The sequence below is a fragment of the Bombus vancouverensis genome, unplaced genomic scaffold, assembly GCF_051014615.1.
Source record: "Bombus vancouverensis nearcticus unplaced genomic scaffold, iyBomVanc1_principal scaffold0061, whole genome shotgun sequence".
Taxonomy (NCBI): Eukaryota; Metazoa; Arthropoda; class Insecta; order Hymenoptera; family Apidae; genus Bombus; species Bombus vancouverensis.
In genome coordinates this window covers 179,917-203,615 of record NW_027468952.1, presented here as the reverse complement: position 1 = coordinate 203,615, position 23,699 = coordinate 179,917, and the positions used below count along the sequence as shown (strand labels likewise).

At 39.2% G+C, this 23,699-nt stretch overlaps 1 long non-coding RNA gene across 12 annotated transcripts; it reads left to right on the top strand.

Moving 5' to 3' along the window:
* The first annotated feature begins 3,324 nt into the window (after nt 1-3,324).
* On the top strand, nt 3,325-14,560 carry LOC143304886 (uncharacterized). Of its 12 annotated transcripts, XR_013061531.1 has the most exons (9): nt 3,385-3,499; nt 3,700-4,084; nt 4,272-4,354; nt 4,625-5,190; nt 6,004-6,142; nt 6,633-6,721; nt 6,957-7,046; nt 7,181-11,929; nt 12,004-12,463. It is a non-coding gene; the product is annotated as an uncharacterized LOC143304886 (long non-coding RNA). The 12 variants fall into 12 exon arrangements; XR_013061532.1 differs by having other exon boundaries at nt 3,325-3,451; nt 6,957-11,929; XR_013061530.1 differs by lacking the exons at nt 6,957-7,046; nt 7,181-11,929; nt 12,004-12,463 and adding an exon at nt 6,825-6,905.
* The last annotated feature ends 9,139 nt before the right edge of the window (nt 14,561-23,699 follow it).

Genomic DNA, 23,699 nt, shown 5'->3' with positions numbered 1-23,699 from the left:
TCTGATGAATGAATATTGAACCATCTTCTAATCTATTAATTTCAAGTCCAAGAAAACTCTTTACTTCTTTCGAACTCGTAATTTTGAATTCTTTATTTAAATCATCGAAGAATTTATCAATTAAAGATTCGTCTGAAGCTGCTACCAGTCCATCGTCTACGTATATGGTCATCAACATTAATTTGTCGTCTTCTGTATAAATATAAAAACAAGGATCTGCGTTACTCTGATAAAATTTTAAGTTCGAGATAAATTTTGTGAAACATTCCGTCCAACATCTTGGAGACTGCTTTAAGCCATATAGTCTTTTTAGCAATTTACAAACCCGATTTGTACCATCATCATAACCTTTAGGTTGGTTCATATAAATATCTTCTTTCAGACTTCCATATAAGAATGCGGTTTTAATGTCGAACTGTCCGAGGTGTAAGTTATTTTTGGCTGCAATACTGAGCATTAATCTAATTGTGCCAAACCGAGCAACGGGACTATATGTTTCCTTATAATCTATGCCTTCTTTCTGTGAACACCCTTTTATTACAAGTCGCGCTTTGTATCGTTCCGAGTTGTCCGGATTTAGCTTTATCGTTAAAACCCACCTATTGCTAAGTACCTTCTGATCTTTAGGTTTTTCTACAACTTTCATATTTGAATTCTTTACGAATTCTTTAACATGTCTGATGTTCTGATGACATAGCCGTTCGTGCCATAACTGCAATGTGTCCGCGTTTGACTCCGCTCTATTGCTAAAATTACAAACTGACGGTATGATAACTCGCATATCTACTTTATACAAATTTCCGATAACAGAACCTCTTGCTATTATTTTCTGATTTTGTAAAAATATGCAATTGGTCCCTTCCTTTGAAATACAAAAATCTATGCCCCTTCTTGCGACAGATCTAATCGAAAACAGATTTCTTTTCATACCTGGTACGTATAGAACATCGTTCATTGTACATGTTACCCATTTGCCGTCCACAAAAGTCTCTACTCTGATTTTTCCTTTGCCGCACGCATCCATGAACGTACCATCGCCGATCTCTATCTTCACCGTGTTATCGAATTCTTCGAAAACGCTGAACCATTCTCGTCGTCCTGTCATGTGATCCGTAGCTCCTGAGTCGATTATCCAAACATCAGGGTTTGCCGTTCGTATCGCTGAGGTACTTCCAATTCCGCTGTGATCCCGATTTTGGTTTCTAGGTTCCTGGTTGTCTCTACTGTTGCTTCTTTTGTTATTTTTAAAACAGTTTTTGCTGGTGTGGCCTTTCCTTTTGCATATAAAGCATCTAAAGCAATCCTTCTTTAGATGGCCAACTTTTCCACAGTTAAAGCAACTTGGTCCTTGTTTCTCGTATTCGCGTTTACTTGACTGCTTCTGCTGTTCCCTTTTATAATTATTACCTTTTGTTACCAGTGCCACCGGTGTTTCCTGGTCGTCTTTCTTCCATCTAATTTCTTCCGTCATCAGCCTGGTACTAAGCCTGTCTAAGGTCTTCTTTTCTTCTTCCACGGAATCCCACGCACTGTGAAAATGATCGAATTTGTTTGGTAACACCGATAAAATGCGTGTTATCAGCATTTTCTCGCCAATTTCACTCCCAAGGGCTTTCATCTTCGCCGCTATGAGTTCCAACTTTGATAGGTTGTAAGAGACATTTTCAGATTCTTCCCATTTAAAATCGAAGAACTGCTTCTGGACCATATTTAAATTCTCATCCGACTTCATGTCATATACTGTATTCAGCTTTTTCCACATTTCATGTGCTGTCGTGCAACATAAAAGAAGATCCAACGGTTTCTTTCCTACTGAGGTCACGATTAATTTTCTCGCTAATCGATCTGCTTTCAAAAATCTTCCACGAGCGATTTCTTTCTCCGCGCTGTTACCTGGATGACACAAATTCCCTTCACACACGTTGATCAGGTCGTCATCTTCCTCCAAAAGTGTACGCATAACAAAACGCCACTGGAGCCAATTTTCTTCGCCGCGTAACATCTCGATCTTCGCACTTGCTGATTCCATTTTAGCACTATCCCTTATTTTACTAAGCACAACACTTTAACAATTTCTTCACTTCACGTTGCTACCTTGCAATTTACAGCCCTGGGCCCATAACCTGTTGAGGTTATTCGGTGTGTAAACAGAGAAAACACGTGGATAAATTGTAAGGTAGAAAATATATTTAAATAGAAGTGTAATAAGTAAAAATACAATTTGAGCTGGTCCAGATCCGCACGCTAGCTGTGTTACCTAATAACTGAAAAACCCCGAAGCCAACGTCGCCTGTCTACTGTTTATGGCCTGACTTCGTCGCAGTCTTTTGTCTACGCGCTGTCGATGGCTTCAGTGCTTGAGAAAACTAAAAAGGCCAGATGTAGAGTTTTCTTAGAAGTGGTAATCACTTCAACAAAGATTTTAATGTTTAAGCCATAAAAATAAGGAAAACAACTTTTAATGTTCCAACCTGGCGTTACGGCGATGGGTTCAGGTTTAAGGTGACATAACGGGTCACCAGACGTAGCCACGGTCACGGGAGGGCCGCGTACCTGACAGAGGTACGGAATGATTTTATGACTCTCCTTAAAAACAGGGATTGACCCGAGAAGCGGGGACAGGAGTATATAAGGGTAGGTTCATCTGGATTCAGGGAGTTTTTTAGTTAGTGAGTCGTTGAGCGAATTGCCGAGTAAGTCACGCTGATACTGGTCATCCCGTGGACCGTGGATTCGTTATCGAACTTGGATTCGTTGTCATCATCATCTCGGACATCCTATTGCCGTTACTCATAGCCTCTTGTAGTGCCCAAATTCGCACTGATAAACACTAACCACATCCGCGATGGTAAAGTAAGTAAAGGTTCATAGAACGCCCCAAAGTGCCAACCTGACTCCGACATATATATGTCGGGGTTGCATTGAGGATCAGGTTGGGGGCGTTCGGCGAGTTGCCCTGGTTTATTTGTTTGGTTCGTAACTCGTTCAATCCATTAGCTGGTTCTATTTATTTTATTTTATACTGGTTGGATTTATATTATATTGAACCACAAGTTTTCAAATTGCAAGTCGGTTATTGGTAGGTTTATTTAGAGTTGTGTGTATATGTGTTTTGTTTATTGGTTAGATCTATTAGTCGCCCTCGTTTTGTTAATCCTTCCTTTAGTTTCGTAGCGCCGTGTGTTCGTTTGTGCATTCAAATCCTTATTCGCGCGTTTTGTATAGAATGGTTTTCTTGTTCTTGTTACGGCGCGTGCGGAGCGCGGGACGTGACACCCCCGCCCTTGGAGTTCAAATTTCCAAAGGAAATTTGACTGATGGTGTCTCTGAGTTCGCTCAAGGCGGACGTAGATGTCGTTGGTTGTTGAGTGACTACCGGTGTTATCGATATCCCTTGAGGTTGTGATGTTTGATCATGGATATTTCGTCTTCCTTTGAGGTATAGTAGCAGGTGGGTGACTGAGCCGCATATTGCTCCTAATAGGGTGATTCCACATCCGTAAGTTTCACGTAACTGGTATCCGTATATGGCTATATCTATTATCGTCTTGATTAATTTAAACATTACGAGTATTCCAAATATTGCTGCACTGACAGTTCCAAATTCCATGAAACCAGTCCATAAGCTTGATACGGTATTTTTCGCTATTGTCGTTAATGTGTTTTCGTCCATCATTCCCAGGATGTTTACTGTTCCAGGGACGATTGTTTTTCCTGTCGCTCCTCTGGCCAATGTGTTCAAGACTGCAGATTTTTCTGCCGGGAACATGACGTGGTCCCGTAGTGCGTCGAGGTCTTTTTGGGTATATATTCCGCTCGTGGCCAACGACGATGGTGCTGAATATCGCCACGTTTGGCGCACGTCCGGGCGGAGTTCCTGTGGTGTGATTCCCTTGCCAAACGGGTAGCTCCGAGTAGCATTCTGTTGTATGTCGTACCTTTACTTGTACCGGAATGCATTCGACTATATGGACTGCTTCTCCTGTGATCAGAGCCATGTGTCCTGGGTTTTGGTTATGGTGTATGCAAATTCGTCGGGCGGTTTGCCAAGCTTAAAGCGTTCTCTATTAGTTTCTTCTGTGTGGTGAGTCTTTGTGTCGGTATATCATGGTATAATGTTGTCATTTGTCATTTTACTTTCGAGTTTATTAGAAATAAGAATAACCTTTTATTATTATTAATATATATATATATATATAGAAAAAGAAAATTTTTTTATATTTTATATTTCTCTTTTTTTTCTTATTGTTAAAACTTTTGTTTTATTTTAGGTTTTACGTACATGTTATCAGTGAAAATAAATATTATGAATGCTACTTGGGTTATAATTATATACATATATGCATACGTATTGGTAAGTAGTAAAGATGAGATTTGTTTTATTGTTATGAATATATAAGTATATATTATCAATAGGAATAGATATTACAAATATAGCTTGTCTTTGAATATATATATATGTGCGTGTAATGGTAAATATGACGGCTTATTTTTATGAGTCACTTGCATTATCAATGGAAGTGAGTGTTATAAATATCGCCTACTTTACAACATGCGTGTATATATATATTGGTAGATATAAGTGAGAATTATATGTATAGTTATAAATGTTGTTTGTTTACAGGTGGATAGCAAAAGTATTTGGTTTCGTGGGTGGCGTACAGGTGCCTTACAGTTCTACGGTGCGGATTGCTATTCCTTGGACTAAAAAAATTTCTTTCGAGATGAGTCAGATTATTGTAACGATCATGCATGGGAGGATTTTCTGCAGAGATTCAAAATGCTCTCTGGATTCCTCGTGAAACGTCTGGACAACACCTACATGTACTTCCATCCGTCGTTCAGAGGATGGTTGATGAATTCGCCATCCGTTCTGCACACACATACAAAAATAGTTAATGTGAATATATATATTATTTATTTTTATTTTTTTTTTTTTTATAACTTTCGTTCGGACCTGTTCCTTTGTACGAAGACTGTATCCCTGTATATAATATAATATATATAATATGTTATGATTATGTTAGTTGTTATTTATTATATATATATTTTCCTTATCTCTCTCTTTTTTTTGTTTGTTTTTTTTTTATTAGTACCTAACATTGCTATTATGATGCTGTATTACATTGCATTGGCTATTATTTGTATGTGCGACGAATTTTTCAACATGGCCGCTCGCGTGTCTCTTTGGTATGGCGTTGGTTTAATGTCAACAGTAACGTGTTGTTGAAATAGCTAATTAATTGTTAATCATTATAATTTTATTTAGTAGTGTTTTTGTAATATTGTTTTGTATTTCATGATATTGTCTGTGTCAATACCGTGTGCTACTTTAATGTGATAGCATGGATTGTATTGTTACCGAATTTCAATAGTCATTGTTTTGATTATACGTGACTTGCATTTATGTAAGTCTTGTTTAATTTAGTTAATGTTTTGTGTATTGTGTTACCAGTTATTTTCGTGTAGCATAACTTTATTCCTTTGCACCGAGTTCAGTCATGTCTTGTTGTTAATATTTAGTTAGTCTATCTTGATTAATTTCTAACCTATTTCTGTGTTTATTGACTTTTCTTATTTTCCCTATTAATTTATTATTGCATGTACTTGCTATTTGTTATTATTTTGTGTATGATATGAATTAGTTTTCTTATTAGTGATTAAATTTTATTTGTTAGATTGACATTGTAATTTCTAACCCATTTCTGTGTTTATTGACTTTTCTTATTTTCCCTATTAATTTATTATTGCACGTACTTGCTATTTGTTATTATTTTGTGTATGATATGAATTAGTTTCCTTATTAGTGATTAAATTTTATTTGTTAGATTGACATTGTAATTTCTAACCCATTTCTGTGTTTATTAACCTTTCTTATTTTCCCTATTAATTTATTATTGCTTGTACTTGATATTTGTTATTATTTTATGCATGATATGAATTAGTTCCCTTATTAATGATTAAAATTTATTTGTTAGATTAACATTGTCTGTAATTCTTCAGATTCTGCTCTTTCGATGCTGCGTCACTTACCTGGATCGTTCCCACAACATCATCCGATTCTTTGATATGCCTTGGATACTTACTACGGCTGCCTTCTACTACGGCTGCCTTCAATCGTCTTATATCTGTGGTCATAAAGGTGGTGTTTAATTTATTTAATTCAATATGTGTATAATGCATTGTGTGCGCGACCGCTATTGGGCATTACAAAATAACATAACAATACTACGTAGATTAATGCATAACAAAATATCCTTTTACTCCGGTTATATTTATTACTAACTCTCAATTAATCTATCTTGATTATTTTCTAACCGCTTTCTATACTTTATTAGCTATTTTATTTCTTCTTACTAACCTGCGAAATTCATGCATGTACACTTCCTTGTATAGTGATTAATTGTTCACGAGGTAGGTTGCACTTTCACTGTTTTAGTTATTCGTTGAACTAACACGTTTTACGTTCAAACAGTAATTGGAGCGCTCGTAATAAACCTTTTCTTTTCAAGTTTCCGCTATCTGTGTTATTCAACGAACAGTGCCATGCTTCCACAGTATTGTTATAACATTTAGTACTGTTGTATTTTGCATTAAGGCAATTGAAGTTAATTTGTTCATTTATTTTTCAGCTGGCTGTTGTACATGGTGTTCCGCAAACAGGGAGCCATAACCTATTTTGCACGTAAACCTTCTCGTATGATGATTACTTGTTCACAAGGTAACTTTCACTTTCACTCTTTTAATTATTTATTGAATCAACACGTTTTATATTCAAACAATGATTGGAGTACACATGATAATTTTCTTTTTTTTCTTTTTAGGTGTTCACTATCTGTATTATTCGACGAACAGTGTCACACCTCCTTTTGATTTATCCACAATATAGTTATAACATTTAGTAACCTCGTATTTTGCACTGAGACGATTGAAACTAATTTATTCACTTATTTTAGGTAGCTGTCGTACATTATGTACCACGAACAACGATCCATAACCTATACTTGCACGTACACTTTCTTGTATGTTGATCACTTGTTCACAAGGTAACTTTCACTTTCACTAGTTAATTATTCATTGAGTTAACACGTTTTATATTTAAACAATAATTGAATCACATATAATAATTTTCCTTTTCTTTTCTTTTATGTTTTCGCTATCTGTGTCATTCGACGAACAGCACTACAACATACACTACTGCACTACGTTGCCCACTGAAATCACTTTATTCATTGTTTATTTCGATTATGCGCTAGTTTTAACTTGTTTAAGTGCACCGTTCGCGGAATCCCATTTTCACTTCAATCTTGACGTTTTGGTTCTGCAAGATTTCTAGCACTTTGTGTGGTCCAGTATATTGATCGGAGAATTTTCCTTTACTAGGTTCTTTTAGTAAATATATCGAATCTCCTATTTTAAAATCTTGAGGGTTGATTCGTCGATCGTAATATTCCTTTGATCTTAGTTTGGATTTTATCAAATTTTCTCTTGCCATTCGTTGTACGGTGTAAATTTTATTGAACAGATCTTCGAGATATTCTGAGTATGTTGGTTCCATGTTCTCTTCGATTATTACTTCACCAGTAGGTTCTCTGGCTAGATGTCCAAAACTAATTCGTGCGGGGAGAATTTCGTTCCTTTCCTTCATTTTAGTTTTTATTTTGCGCCAAGACGCAAGTTTACTGACATCGATCCAATTATCCAATTGCTTGCTAATAGCATTCAAAATACAAATTTTTGAAAGTGCCGCAGCCATATTAACCCAAAAATATTTTGTATATAGTATAGCGTGATACCATCTATATTTTCCTGGGGGAATCATAAGATCAGCACTACCTACTATGTTACCTACGTCAAATATTAGATGTAGTAACCAATAAAGTATTTTTAATCCAATTATAATCCAATGGCTAGTGTATTCAAGTTTTTATATATATCTTCAACTGGTGATTCCCTATTTTCTCCCTTTTGATTTCTTTGGGCTCGTTGAACTTGCGTTTCTTCAGCTTGAAAATGTTTAGAATCCTTTTCCTTGGTTACCCTTTTTCCTTCTTTATTTACTTTATTCACAACACCTTTATTTTTCTCTACCTTTTCAGGATGAATAGTTTCACTGGAAGTGCTTATTATAATTAAATTATTATTTATTTGTATGGAACGTTTAAGAATATTTTTGGTAGATTTGGAATTATTCTTTGAATTTTTATTACAAACCTTTTTGCTTATAGATTCTGTTTTGGATTTAGGGATAGCTATATTTTTATTTTCTATAGTGTGATCTTCCTTGCAATTTAATGATTTGGCTTTGAGTTCGATAAAGTTTCCTTCTGATGGTTTTATAGAAGTTTTTGAGTGAGATACACTCGCTATCTCTTTTCCTATTATGGTTGAGACATTCACGAAATTCGTGGAGTCTTGCTTTTGTATCTTTGCCAAGTCGAACGTGGAGAGGCAATTCGCACTTCCCAGCGGGTCCAATATCTCTGTGATATTATGCAGTGGATAAGCATTGCCTGTCGTCTCGTCGTTCAATTTCCTAGTTTCTGCTTCGTCTGAAAGTTCTTTGGCACTAATATTATTTATCTTGTTTGGTAACTCAGGAAATTTCTCACTCATGATCCTGTCTATGGCACCGTGCGTCCTCTTATTATTTAACGTGACATTATCCCTTATCACAGCAACGGAATGGTGTTTGCATTGAAAAGTTGATTGGTTGAAATGATCAGCATCTCTCTTTTGATTTAGATCTCTATCGAGGTATTTATTTATGCATTTTTCTTCCCAAATTATTGCTCTTGCTTCTTTTCTAACATTTTCTTCTATTCCCGGGTTGTTTAGATGTTTCCGCGACGGCGGTATAAATCTCCAGTTCTGGCGGTTGTTTCGGTTATAATTATTCGAAGGTGTCGAATGTTGGTATCGAATTCTATTGTTCACTTGTTTTAGTTCTCGTATTGCTTTCACGGCTTGGCGGTACGCATCGTCCAAGGATTGGTATCCTGCTATCTTTACTCGTAAATACACCTCGTTTGGAAGCCCCTTAACGAAAGCTTCTCTCGTGTCTCGATCTATCCTATCTTGAAATACGGTGCCGTACTCGTACCTTTCCCCGTTCATTATCGCCAGTCTGAGATCTTTGACGCGTTCTATCTAGTCCAAAATATCTTCTCCCGGTCGTTGAAATATTGTAGCTAATTCCCCTTTATATTCGTTAACCGATTTTCCCGGACCGAACATATCTTTTAATTTATTCCCGAAATCGTTTAAACTTATTACTTCTGTGTCTTCTATGGCGAGAAATGCGTGTCCGCGAAGCTTATTCGTTAATAATTTTACTAACTGAGATTCTTGATGCCTAGGAACCATGTTTCGTGCGCGCTCGCATGCTCTTAAAAATCGAAATACCGAGGGTCGATGTTCGTCGAACACTGGTACTGTCTCTATTGCATTTTTTAACTTAATTGGTTGGGTATTAACTTCTATCGGTATTGTCGCTTGGGAAATTATCGGCGATGATACGGGTGTCTTGATTTCTTTTTTTATTTTCAGTGAACGCACATCGTCTTGTAATTTATTCATTGTTGTACTCATGTCGCGAAAATTCGCATCCCATGCTTTAAGTTTTTCCGACAACATCAAGATCATGTCTTTGTCCAACGATTCTAATTTAGTCGACATTATTTCTTAGGTATATATTTTATCGATAATCGTAACAACTTTAATTCTTTGTGGAGCGAATCGAACCGTTTAAACCAACTTTAATCCTCCGTGAAGCGGATCCCACCGCTGCCACCAAAAATTTAAATCTCTAATGTTACGTATCAATTTGTTTGTTTAAATCGATCAAATCTTAAGTTTAAATTTTACTGAAAAATTTTTTTTTTCGTTCGAGTTTGAATTTAATCTGAAGGGAAATAAACTGAATTGATATTATTGTGTATGTAATACTGATTTAGATTTCTAATTAATACGGTAGTTGCTGCCACCAGAAATAGTCTAAGGACTATTTCAAAATATTTTATTTTTTATTATTTTTTTTCGTTTAATGGGTAGCGTTAACTGACGCTTAATGCAACTGGTAAACGATTTCCACTTTTCGGCTAACCTGCTATGTGCAGGGATATTGGCACGGGAGAGGATTAAAGCTGGGAACAATAAATATTTGTCCTCGTTAAACGGATTTTTATTTGAATGTAGAATTGCTTAGATTATTACCTTTATATATATTTTATTAGCCGGATATATATATTTTAGCGTTGCTGGATTGGATAGGAATGTGAGATTTTTCGTTGTTTTATATAAATTTATTTTTACGTTTGACTTCTTCTTCTCTTTTAATTTCGCTGTAGTAGTTTGCCGTTAGAACCGAAACTCAATTCATTTACTACGATGGATTCTGTTACCATGATTTTCTTGCCTTTTGAGTTTAATAATCGAGGATGATTCTAACGATCCTCTCTGTGTGGGACTCGTGTGATTTCGGAAGCCTTGCCCAAAGATGGGTAATATTTTACCAACAGTGGGAGGAGGAATGCGAAGATCGATGGGTGTTTTCGATAATCGAAAACACCGTTTGCACAAGCCGACGACAACACAGCGAACGATCCTTTGGTTAAATTTTCGAAGGGAAATTATTCTGCTATTTCTCTCTTACAATCGCATGCAATGATGGCAAGAATATCGGTTAATAGCAATGCCGGTATTGCTCTTAATTTTCGATTGACCCCGACGATGTATTTAATGGTCCTCTCTGTGCGGGACTTGTGTGATTTCGCAAGCCTTGCCCAAAGACGGACAATATTTTGCCAACAATGGGAGGAGGAATGCGAAGATCAGTGGGTGTTTCAGTAGCTGAAAATACCGTTCGCACAAGCCGACACAGCGGACAACTCCTTTGTTTAAAGTTTAAACAATGATTCTATCTTCAAAACCGTTCACGAAAATAAAACGCGATCGATGATAGGAAGTTCTAATTCGATTCTCGAGGGCAACGAGATTATCAGAGAAGAAGGAAATTTTCAAAATTAATTTTCTTACCTTGAGGAGTAGGTGCTGTCTGGTGCCATTACCTCAGCTGCTCCGGTGGTCGTCGAAGTTTTTGTTGGGTTTATTACTTGAACTCGAATATAGTTTACTATCAACTTTTACTTTATTTATCTATTTCGATACAGACTGAACAATTTACTAACTGGATTAATACCGCAATTACAATGCGCGTTTCTGTCTAAGCGATGAAATGAGGACTTCAAAGATAAAATCTTTCTTTTACTTAGTCGCGGTTCTCTTTTCTTGACCGAAAAACTAAAGACCCCGAAACGCAAAATACTATACAAAATTTCTAAACGCAATGATGAGCGCAATAACGAACGTAGTAACAATGAACACAAAATATAATGAGCACAAGAATAATGAACGGTAATAACAATGATCACTATAATAATGAACGCAAGAATAATGAACGTAATACGAATGATCCGTAATAACAATGAACACAAAATATAATGAGCGTAATAAGAATGTTCACCAGAATAATAATGAGCGCTGCTCTATGTTGCTTCGCTTATTTATAATGCCATCCCCCACGGGGTGGTGGTCCACTGGGGGTACGCATCCGTGGGAATCGGGATGTTGCAGTTTGGGTTTCTTGGAATCGTACGTGACAAAATGTAAATTCTGTATTTCGACTTAGTTTTTATCGGTCCTGTGCTTCTGCTGAGCTAGCGTCTAGGAGGCTTGAAGCATTCCATGCTGATCTAGTCTTTTCCGCGAGAAACTTCTATGTTTTGTACCGTGGGAATTACCCGTGTTTCTTCGGCGCGTGCAAGGGCCGGCGGTTGCAGCATCATTATCACCTCGATGTTTGCTCGGGCAACACGCGCAATTCCGCTGCTCTCCCACAACAAGGACCTCCTTCTTCGAGTTATTTTTCGTAAGTTTGGATATTCGCATATTATGGTTGTTTTTGCGATTTTAATGTTTTTTCCTTTTTTGTTGTTTCCCTAGGCTTCGGTGATCGTCGTTCGGACAATGTTTGCGGAGGCATTTCCATCAGAGGTTCCTTATTATTATTATTTTTTAGATGTATTTTGTTTTATGTACGATATATATATATATATATGAAATATATGAAAAGAATTAGGGTTAGGGGCGTGGAACGAATCTTCGTTTGGGTTACACGTTGTCGTTATGCAATAGAGAAGACATTGACTAGTGCAAATACGATTATTATAGAACCGGACAAGTAACCGCGGTAGTTAGGTACTCGAGAAACTAATGACAATGATCCTAGGTTCAATAACGAATCCGCGGTCGACGGGATGATAGATGAACGTACTCACAAAATCTAAGTCGGTACGCGTAATATTCACTGATCGTAAAGAGTTACTCCTTTCATCAATGAGATCGCGAGCGAGAATGTCTTTCCCGTCCCGATGATGCCACGGAGGAAAACTATAATGGGGTGTGTCTAAGGACACGAGATCATCGGATTCGTCGAGAAAAGCCTTCGTTCAGAAAGTAAGGGAAATTGGCGTTGCTGCTAATTGGTCAATCTCCATATCGGTGGTTAGAAAAAGATGCTAGCCGCCTTCGAGGGAAAGTTGCTAGTGGGAGACGCCGCTCGTTGAAAAATATGTCTCCCCTATCTTCCCGTAGTTGGGACAAAGACTGTTTGTCTGTTTGAAGGACTTTAGTTAACTAAACCTTAAGATTTATAACGGGCCCTCGGGCTAGCCGAACATGTACTGTGGAGACGCATCGACATCTGGCAGTCATCTTGCTCGAAGAATAGGGTCTGCGTATGGCGAGCCACGGGACAGAAACCGTTGGAATGTTTACTGTCGCGTGTCGCCACGAATATTTCTTTTAAGGAGAGCTATAGAATTACTCGATACCTGTTGTTAGGCAAAGCGTTCATCCCTTGACCGCGGCTACGTTGGGCGACAGACTGTCACCTCGAGCCAAAGCTCACCGTCACTAATCTCGAACAATTACAATCGGATTGAATAACTACAATAGTTTAGTTACAGTTATAGTAGACTTTAGATTGCAATGTTGCGGGGCTATCCAAAGGTTCCGGTGTCCTTTCATCTCCGACATATAGATATACATGTATATGTGACGAAATATACTAAAGCAATATTGACCCTTTGTCGCTGAAAGTATCAAACTACGAAACTTCCTTTCAAATTTTCAGAATAAGGAAATCAGGATCATGATAAATAATTGGAACATAATTAAAAATAATATATCTTCTCTATAAGATAATGAATACATTGGTTCATTTAATTTTTATGGATATTCAAACGCTTCTGTGAAATAAAACGTCAAGATTATAGAGTATAAAATTCATAGCTATGAAATAACTAAAACTCTGATGTATTATTAAAAATATACGTTAGGTTGTATGTAGTGATACATACAAAGATTACATGTACAAACCCATAATTAACACAATGCTACCGCAACCATTCTGCAATCTACCTTGCCCAAAACACTCTTCCAGTCACCTCCAAACTCTTCAATTCTCTCCACCTAACCACCCACAAACCATTCACAAACATGCAATTCTCGACAAAAGAAGAACTTATCGTCAGTTGTCCTTAACATCTCGTTCATTCATTTGGTCCCTATCCCCCTATTTCCTCCCACTGCGATGATCGCACTACATTTTTCCATCTACGTCTCTATTCTATTCTCTGGATGATCTGAATTCTCGAGCAGTCGAGTGACGATTGATCTGTACAATTGATCGATTTCTTTTTACTACAGACATGCAAGAAATTCCGTGTTGGAGAGCGATGTTGCGAGTTCGAGTGCCTGGACCATCTGAAGAACGTTACCGGAACTGGTATAGTTTATGTCGTTGATGATAATAATTCCTCCACGACTCAGCAACAAGAGCTACTCTGGGTGATGAGCTTAATGGTGCTGTTGCGGCTATTTTAATTTTTCAACAAGGATCCAAATGGTGCCGTTGACGAAATTCTTTCATTATAAACGTCAACGATCAACATCAGCCATCAGGGAACGAAGAAGGTACGCTGTAACGTGTCTGAGTAATTATACCTCGAGGAGTACATACAGTTATGTAATGAAGATTCGTATGTGAGTGTTTGTTTTCTTATTTCTTTTCCCTTTGTTTCATTTGAATGGATTTTTGTACTCAAAGAGCGAGGTAAGATTACGTCAGATACGTTTTTACATATGCTAAAAAAATGGAAAATGATGATGATGAATCAATGACACGTAGAAAATTATGATCTATTGTATTGCTGTTATCTAATGGTGTTGTAGTTGACTGTATGGTGGATGTATCTAATGGTGTTGTAGTTGACTGTATGTTGTTCAATATTGCTATGAAACTCTTCTGATTCATTGTCACTTATACGAAGGATGGAAGTATACGAAATTGATAAAATTATTAATAATATTTACGAAGAGAAAGTAAGCTGTTCTATTTTAAATAAGAGACTGGTCAGCGTGGTTATTTTGTTTACAAAATCAAACGAATTTAATGAATGTAATGGTAAGGAAGTAACTATAAATGGCTGTTAAACTATTTTTATGCTTGAAAAGTAATTCGCAAAGTAATGTAAAGCAGTGCTACTGAGTTGTACATAACCTCTTTCAGAATTTGTTCTTAACCTCTTGCTTCATAACTTCCTTAATTATACTCTTCAAACTTATTGACTACTTCGATGTTGTTACGAACAGAAACTGATAAAATATTAATCTTAAATATAGATTGAAATGAAAGCTTGTCACGTAAATATATATATATGTCGGAGAAGCAGTGGGGATAGGGTTGTCGGTGTTTGAGGAGTCTTCATTGAAGGTAGCCATCGTTGCGGTGTAGCGAAGATACGATTTATTGACACAGGTATGAATAACACAGGTTTGACAATCTATCATGGCGGTGAGACGTCCGCGACACTAGTGACAGTGATCTCAGGTTCAATAACGAATCCGCGGTCAACGGGATGACAGATAGGCGTTCTCGCTGAATCTAAGTCTGACTCGTAAACGATAATTGCTGAGCGTAAAGACGTTACTCTTTAGTCGACGGGAGCGCGTCAAAGAATGCGCGTCCCGTCCCGATGATTCCACAGAGGAAAACTATACTGGGGTGTGTCTAAGGACACGAGATCATCGGATTCGTCGAGGAAAGCCTTCGTTTAGGAAGTAAGGGAAATTGACGTTGCTGCTAATTGGTCAATCTCCATATCGGTGGTTAGAAAAAGATGCTAGCCGCCCTCGAGGGAAAGTTGCTAGTGGGAGACGCCGCTCGTTGAAAAATATGTCTCCCCTATCTTCCCGTAGTTGGGACAAAGACTGTTTGTCTGTTTGAAGGACTTTAGTTAACTAAACCTTAAGATTTATTACGGGCCCTCGGGCTAGCCGAACATGTACTGCGGAGACGCATCGACATCTGGCAATCATCTTACTCGAAGAATAGGGTCTGCGTGTGGCGAGCCACGGGACAGAAACCGTTGGAATGTTTACTGTCGCGTGTCGCCACGAATATTTCTTTTAAGGAGAGCTATAGAATTATTTCATATGTTTGTCGGGCAAAGCGTTCATCCCTTGACCGCGGCTACGTTGGGCGACAGACTGTCGCCTCGAGCCAAAGCTCACCGTCACTAATCTCGAACAATTACAATCGGATTGAATAACTACAATAGTTTAGTTACAGTTATAGTAGACTTTAGATTGCAATGTTGCGGGGCTATCCGAAGGTTCCGGTGTCCTTTCATCTCCGACACGGCCATCCTGACTATCACACGTCCTCGTGTGTGGCTAAAATATCGTGTTTTCTTACATTTGCTTCGATGCAACTGACATTATTTACAATTTAACTAAGTGTCCAAGAAAGTCAAGGGTCCATTTCAACAACGAGGTTTTGTTCGGAGGTTTGACATGCAAGGAAATGAAAGAGGGCTCGAATTAGTAGCGCTATAATTTGTGTTTAAAGAGCTAGTTGCATTCTGTGAGTTACCAGTCAGACCGTAATGACACGGCAGATCATTTCGATTTCGTACACCGAAGAGTCTCAGTTTGTTGGATCATGTTACTGCGTTGGGTGTATCACTGTGGGTATGTTACAGATGTATGAGGCATCACAGTGGATATATTGCGTATGTGCAAAACGTCACTGTGGATATATTACAGATGTATGAGACATCACAGTGGATATATTGCGTATGTGCAAAACGTCACTGTGGATATATTACAGATGTATGAGACATCACAGTGGATATATTGCGTATGTGCAAAACGTCACTGTGGATATATTACAGATGTATGAGACATCACAGTGGATATATTGCGTATGTGCAAAACGTCACTGTGGATATATTACAGATATATGAGACATCACAGTGGATATATTGCGTATGTGCAAAACGTCACTGTGGATATATTACAGATATATGAGACATCACAGTGGATATATTGCGTATGTGCAAAACGTCACTGTGGATATATTACAGATATATGAGACATCACAGTGGATATATTGCGTATGTGCAAAACGTCACTGTGGATATATACTACAACTACAACGCAGTGTTAGTGATCCTCTGAGGTCGGTGTACTTGCATCGATATTATCACCGTCGTCGTCATCACCGCAGACGTCCAACTCAGCAGGGACGCAGCCTTCCGGCATCTTTCTCAGTCTGTCATGTCTGTCCTTATATGATCGTTTTCCGTCTAGAGTTTTTAAGGTATACCTATCTCCTTCCAAAATCTCTGCTATCTCGAACGGACCCCTGAATTTCGGATCTAACTTCGTCTGGTTCCTTTCCTCGTTTTTGCGTAACACGAAATCGCCAAGGTTGAACCTAGTTATTTTAGCTTTGTTTTCATCGAACTTATCTTTATCGTATTTGGCGCTTGCTTCTATATTCTTTATCGCCTGCTGTCTTACATGGGAGATATTTACTTCTCTTTCTTCGATATTGTCGGGTAGGGATAAGTCGTAGGGTCTCGCTGTTCTACCGATTAGTAGTTCCAACGGGCTTGACTTAGTCACGCGGTTAGTGGTACAATTTAAGGCCAGTTGTATTTCCCCGATCGCGTCTTGCCAGGACCGCCCGGTGGTTTCTATTGTTGTGAATATGTTTTTTAGCGTACTCATAATACGCTCTACCTGTCCGTTGGCCCTACTAGCTCCGGTCGCAATTAAATGGAGTTTTATGTATTTATCTTGACAAAAGTCTCGAAATTCTTTGCCCGTAAAACATCTTCCCTGATCCGCTATTATCCGGCAGGGACTGCCGAACAATAATATAGCGGACTTAAGCGCTTTAATGGTGTTGATGGAGTCTATCTTACGGGTATGGTGCAAGTATACGAACTTAATAAAGGCGTCGACCAACACAATGACGTATTCCTTCGAATCGTTTTTATCGCTTAGTTTGCCCGTTATGTCCATATGAACCATATGCCAAGGTATACTGGTCTTAGGTATGGGGTGTAATTCGGCTTGTACTCTACCCGAACTTGCCTTTGAAACTCGACAAGCATGACAGTTCTCTACGAATTTGCGAACATACCTCGCCATTCCTTCGAACCAGTAATACTCATACAGTTTCTCAAGCGTTTTATCCCAACCTAAGTGCATAATGGACTGGTGCACATGGTTAATAACAGACCACCTAAACCCTCTCGGAACGACGGGCAGACAGAGAGTTCTACCTTTTCTCTGTATTTTACGATGAAGAGTGCCGGACCGTAACTCATACGTATTCGCGACGTCTTCCGCGAGCTCTTCGTTCTGTAATTTATTGACGATCTCAGAAATTTGTGGGTCGCGATGTTGTTCCGCTAGTAGCCAATCGTCGGAGATTTCGGTTAGGTTAATTTCTTTCTCTGCAATTTTGCTGAACGTACCGCGATCTAAGTCTACGGGATTTCGCGAAAAGAAATCTACGTGGGTCATTCGTTTACCCTCCCGGTACATAATGTCAAAGGTAAAAGTTTGCAGGTAAGCCCACCACCTGTAAACCCTGTCGTTCAAGTGTACCTTATTGCGGGATGCTTTCAGGGAGTTGCAGTCGGTGACAACAAGAAATTCTCGTCCGTGTAAGTAATGACGGAAGTGCTTGACGGCGTTTACAACTGCTAGTGTTTCCAATTCGTAGGAATGATACCTAGATTCTGCAGGGCTAGTTCTTTTGCTGTAATATTCCACTACTCGATTTTTACCTTCAACCCTGTGCATTAAAATGGCCCCATATCCTTCCGAGCTAGCATCCGTATGTAGTTCTATTGGGTAATTGGGGTCAAATATCATTAGCACCGGCGCGTCAGTCAGGACGGAAATTACCTTTTGTCTTATCTGTTCGTGCCGGTCCGTCCAAGGTATATTCTTGTTACTCGAGGTGAGTGCGTACAGGGGTTTCATTACTTGTGAGAATTTGGGAATGAAGTTTCGGAAGTAAGAGGCCAAACCTATGAATTGTCTGAGTTGTGTGATGGTCGACGGTGCAGGTAAAGAACTCAAGGCTTGTATTTTACCCGGGTTTGGACGGACTTCTCCGTTATGAATTACATATCCCAAATAGAGTACCGATGTCTTTAAAAAGGAACATTTTGCAAAGTTAAAGGAGAATCCGGCTTTCACGAGGGTATCTAATACGGTGTTCAACCTTTCTAGGGCTTGATCTACTGAGTCGGCAATAATTAGGACGTCGTCCAAGTAAACAACAACGAACGAATACGCGAGGTCGCCTAAGGCGTTGAGAATGGCCCTCTGAAAAACGGATGGTGCATTTTTCAATCCGAAAGGCATAGTTACGTACTCGTATTGCCCGTCGGGTGTAACGAACGCCGTATATTCCGTCGAATTGGGATGAATGGGGATTTGGTGGAACCCGCTGGCCATGTCTAGGCTAATGAAGTATCTCGCCTTCTGCAATCTCGCGATTTGATCCGCGATAAGGGGTAGGGGATACCGGTCCGCGACCGTATTTTTATTCAATGCTCGAAAGTCTACACACAGTCTATCCGAACCGTCCTTTTTCTTCACGAGTAGTATAGGGCTCGCGAACGGTGAGTTACTAGGCCTTACAATCTTCGCTTTGATTAACTCGTCTATTCTCTCACGCACTATCCTCCGCTCTTCTTCGCTAAGTCTGTAAGGACTTCTTTGCACGGTGACATTAGGATCGATTAACCGTATTTCTAACTGCCCCGTGCTTACGCGGGCACGTGGGAAGCCCGTAATGAATGAATCTTTGAATTTCTCGAGAACAGAAATTAACCGACTTTTATCGTTACCGATCACGTCAGTATCGGCCGCGTTAATATCGATCTCGTCTTCGGGGGTTTTACTACAGGTGTTGACCACCTTTGTTCTACAAATATCGACGCTATTTCGTGTAATGTATACGTCGAAACCCTGGCTTAAAATCTCGCGACCAGCCATGATATCGTAATTCAGATAAGTATCGGCAAGAACACGGAAGGTTATCTCCAATGTAAGGCCGTTTATGCATACCGTGGACAAGATCTGGGACGTACTCTTAACACGGGTGTTTCCTATTCCTCGCATTACTACTAGCTCAGTCCTCCTCTTACCGGAGAATTTCGAGGCAGCCGACTCTCTAATTAATGAGCACTCGGCTCCGGAATCGAAGTAAAATGGGAACGACTCCCCCAGATGACTTAGAGTACCAGCTGGGGACTCCACCGCGCAGCAGTTGACTACACGTTCATTCTTGGTACTGGCCTTTTTGTCCCGTCGTAGCGGGCAGTCAGGTGCGATATGGCCCTCCGCCTGACACTCAAAGCAAACCACCTGAGGCGATGCGTCCGGTCGCCTTCCTCCCTGGCGTTGTGTACTCCTCTGCTGTTGCTCACGCTTCCTCGTCCTACAATTCGCGAGTTTATGTCCTGGTTTGCCACAGTGAAGGCATCTCGGGAGGCGGGCCGACACGTGGCGTCGTTTTGCTTCAGGTTCCGCCGATGGATTATTTGGCGAAGGTACTGGCCTCTTCTTCGCGTGAGAGAAGATTCTCATTTCCCTCTGGAATTGCTCTAGGGTCCGAATATCGTCCCCGAATGCTATTCTTTCGAAACGCTGGTCATACCAGATCAGTCGCAGAAGGATAACGGCGTTGATCAGCTCGACATTGGATAGATTTCCCCATTTCGCCGACAGAAGGGAGTGGAGGCGATTTCCGAAAGTCCCAGCGGTTTCGTCCTCCAGTGGTGATTCGTCGAGCACCCTGATTAGCACCGAGGTTGCCGTCTCCGTGCCTCCGTAGCGAGCAAGAAAAAGTTCCCTAAACTTTGTCCAAGTAAGACCGTTGACCGGGACATGCGTAAGCCACTCTGCCGCGGTACCCTCTAAAGCACGACTTATAGCAATATATAACTCGTAGTCTCGTAGGGACACTTTGTCCATAACCGCACTAACAGCCGCGCACCACGAAGCTGGGCTGGTGCCCGCGTTCTCGGGGTTGAAACGTGGTAGCGCTACACTCATCGTCTCCGTACTCGGCCTTTGCATCAGTGTCCGAATTAGCTCTTCCATGGCGTTGATCCGCCCTTGCATCTCTTGAATCCGTGCGGATCCCACTTCTGATGTCGGAGAAGCAGTGGGGATAGGGTTGTCGGTGTTTGAGGAGTCTTCATTGAAGGTAGCCATCGTTGCGGTGTAGCGAAGATACGATTTATTGACACAGGTATGAATAACACAGGTTTGACAATCTATCACGGCGGTGAGACGTCCGCGACACTAGTGACAGTGATCTCAGGTTCAATAACGAATCCGCGGTCAACGGGATGACAGATAGGCGTTCTCGCTGAATCTAAGTCTGACTCGTAAACGATAATTGCTGAGCGTAAAGACGTTACTCTTTAGTCGACGGGAGCGCGTCAAAGAATGCGCGTCCCGTCCCGACGATTCCACAGAGGAAAACTATACTGGGGTGTGTCTAAGGACACGAGATCATCGGATTCGTCGAGGAAAGCCTTCGTTTAGGAAGTAAGGGAAATTGACGTTGCTGCTAATTGGTCAATCTCCATATCGGTGGTTAGAAAAAGATGCTAGCCGCCCTCGAGGGAAAGTTGCTAGTGGGAGACGCCGCTCGTTGAAAAATATGTCTCCCCTATCTTCCCGTAGTTGGGACAAAGACTGTTTGTCTGTTTGAAGGACTTTAGTTAACTAAACCTTAAGATTTATTACGGGCCCTCGGGCTAGCCGAACATGTACTGCGGAGACGCATCGACATCTGGCAATCATCTTACTCGAAGAATAGGGTCTGCGTGTGGCGAGCCACGGGACAGAAACCGTTGGAATGTTTACTGTCGCGTGTCGCCACGAATATTTCTTTTAAGGAGAGCTATAGAATTATTCCATATGTTTGTTGGGCAAAGCGTTCATCCCTTGACCGCGGCTACGTTGGGCGACAGACTGTCGCCTCGAGCCAAAGCTCACCGTCACTAATCTCGAACAATTACAATCGGATTGAATAACTACAATAGTTTAGTTACAGTTATAGTAGACTTTAGATTGCAATGTTGCGGGGCTATCCGAAGGTTCCGGTGTCCTTTCATCTCCGACATATATATATATATATATATATATATATATATATATATATATATATATGTACTACTTACTCAAACTATGGATCACATAACCTATACAAAAAAAAAAAAAAAATTATTGTACACTATAAAGCAAGAGGTTAAATCTTTAATCTGTTAAGAATTAAATTTTTTATTGTAACTGCGAAAATTATAAAAGTACCAAGCGAAGCAAGTACGGAATATATGCGGAATATGAATCGCTCAACGAACCAAAGAGCGGCTCAGTGACAAAATTAGTAAAGTAAAGACCACGAATATTACAACATTATATTCTACCACAAAATAATTCTCTATACAAAAAAGGTACACAACGAATCGATTTTTTCACAACGATAAGAGTCAACAGAACTAATCAAGACCAGGCGAGACTCTCATAAGACAACGATATCAGAGGGATCAAATCAGCGACTTCAATCTATGTTACAGAGTATAGTTATCAAGAAAAATTGCTCTTTTCATGAAAAGTATGGTAATGATACTCTTATAATACATTGTATATCTGGCAGTCGGATGTGCCCGTGGCCATCGGAAATGTAAAGACGACGCTTTTAGAAAGTGATAGCGCCATCGCGTTTTAAAAACGCGTTAGAAGAAGGACGGTTTCGCTATCCAAGGCGAATCGAAAAGTGTGCGTGTTGCGAGAATCAGAGTTGATCGAGACGTCGAAGCATAGAGTCGTTAGAATTGAGTTGCGAGTGTTGTCGAGTGTTAGAGTTGCTAGTGAGAGAGAGTGAGAGAGAGAGAGAGAGAGAGAGTTACCAAATAGTTGTCAAGTTATTTGTTGTAAATACGAGCGTTGCATTTAGTTTTCCTGTTAATCAAACATCGTTTCTCTGTCTAACTAATATCTGTATTTTCAATCCATTATTAATAAATTATAATTAATCGGACAAAATTACACCTTTAATATATTCCGATATTACATTACCGTGATGTAATATTTATCATGCTTATTTTGTACGTAAAACGAATCGTTGGAATATTCCCGAAGCTAACGAAGCATTTCCCAAAAGTTAAACCGAAGAAATTAACGCGAATAGTTAAGTGAAATTTTTCCATTAACTTGCTGACCAACCGGCAAATAAAAAATCATAAAAATTGTTTCAATGTGTTGAGGTCACGCATAACTTCTTTTTTCATTGACGATTACCAAACAGGTAAAATTTCGAAATTGTACGAAGGCCACGTGACCAGATCGTATTGGAATTTGAAGTGCATGGAAAAAGACAACTCGAAGTACAAACCTTGAGCTGTACTACTCGAAGTACAAACGTGAACTAATGGATGCAGAAAAGCAATTAACGCCAAACATCCGAACAGCATCTTGGAGCCCGTCATTGTTCTGAAATAAAAGAAGTGACGAATTAAAAAGACGCAGGACTAATAATAATAAAGGAAACTTAGTTCGTATTATAAATTGAATTTACATCAGAAAAGAAGCACGATCAAGCGAAACAGATCGTAGAAATGACAAATATCATCGATATACGTTTCAGTGTAATTTCACTTTTGAAAATTATTTAGTTTAATACGATCGTATTCATCGCTCTGAAACTTTCATTGTGCTGCAATTTGTGCTGCGTCTTTTTAATTTCTCTATCTTTCTGTGTTTTCGGAAAAATTACTTGAAAGATTAAGAATTGCTTGCCTTATTTTATTTTCGATTAGTTAGGATTTGATTATTCCAGGTAAGGTTTATTATTTATAACAGGTTTTATCACTTGTTTATTATTTAGGAGTTTGTTATTTTAGGATTAGTACCTTTTAGGATTTCTTATCCTTCGAGTTTCTGTTTCAGATATCTAGGTCTATTTCAAGATGTTTCATTACATTAGGATTATTTATTCGATTAAGATAATTTAAGAGTTTCACAATGTACAAAGAAATAATCGCGTGAAATTTAGATTTATGCTTTAAACGTATTAAACACGCGGTAATTTCAATGTCTATAGCCTCGAACGTGTTCTGATTAGTTGTGTCATTGTCTGTGACATTGAAATCACAAAAATCCATTGCAAGTGTGCTGTCATGCAATGTGGATGTAATTGGGTTTTTTGGGTATTTCCTGTATCATCTGATTTGTACAGTACTATTTTA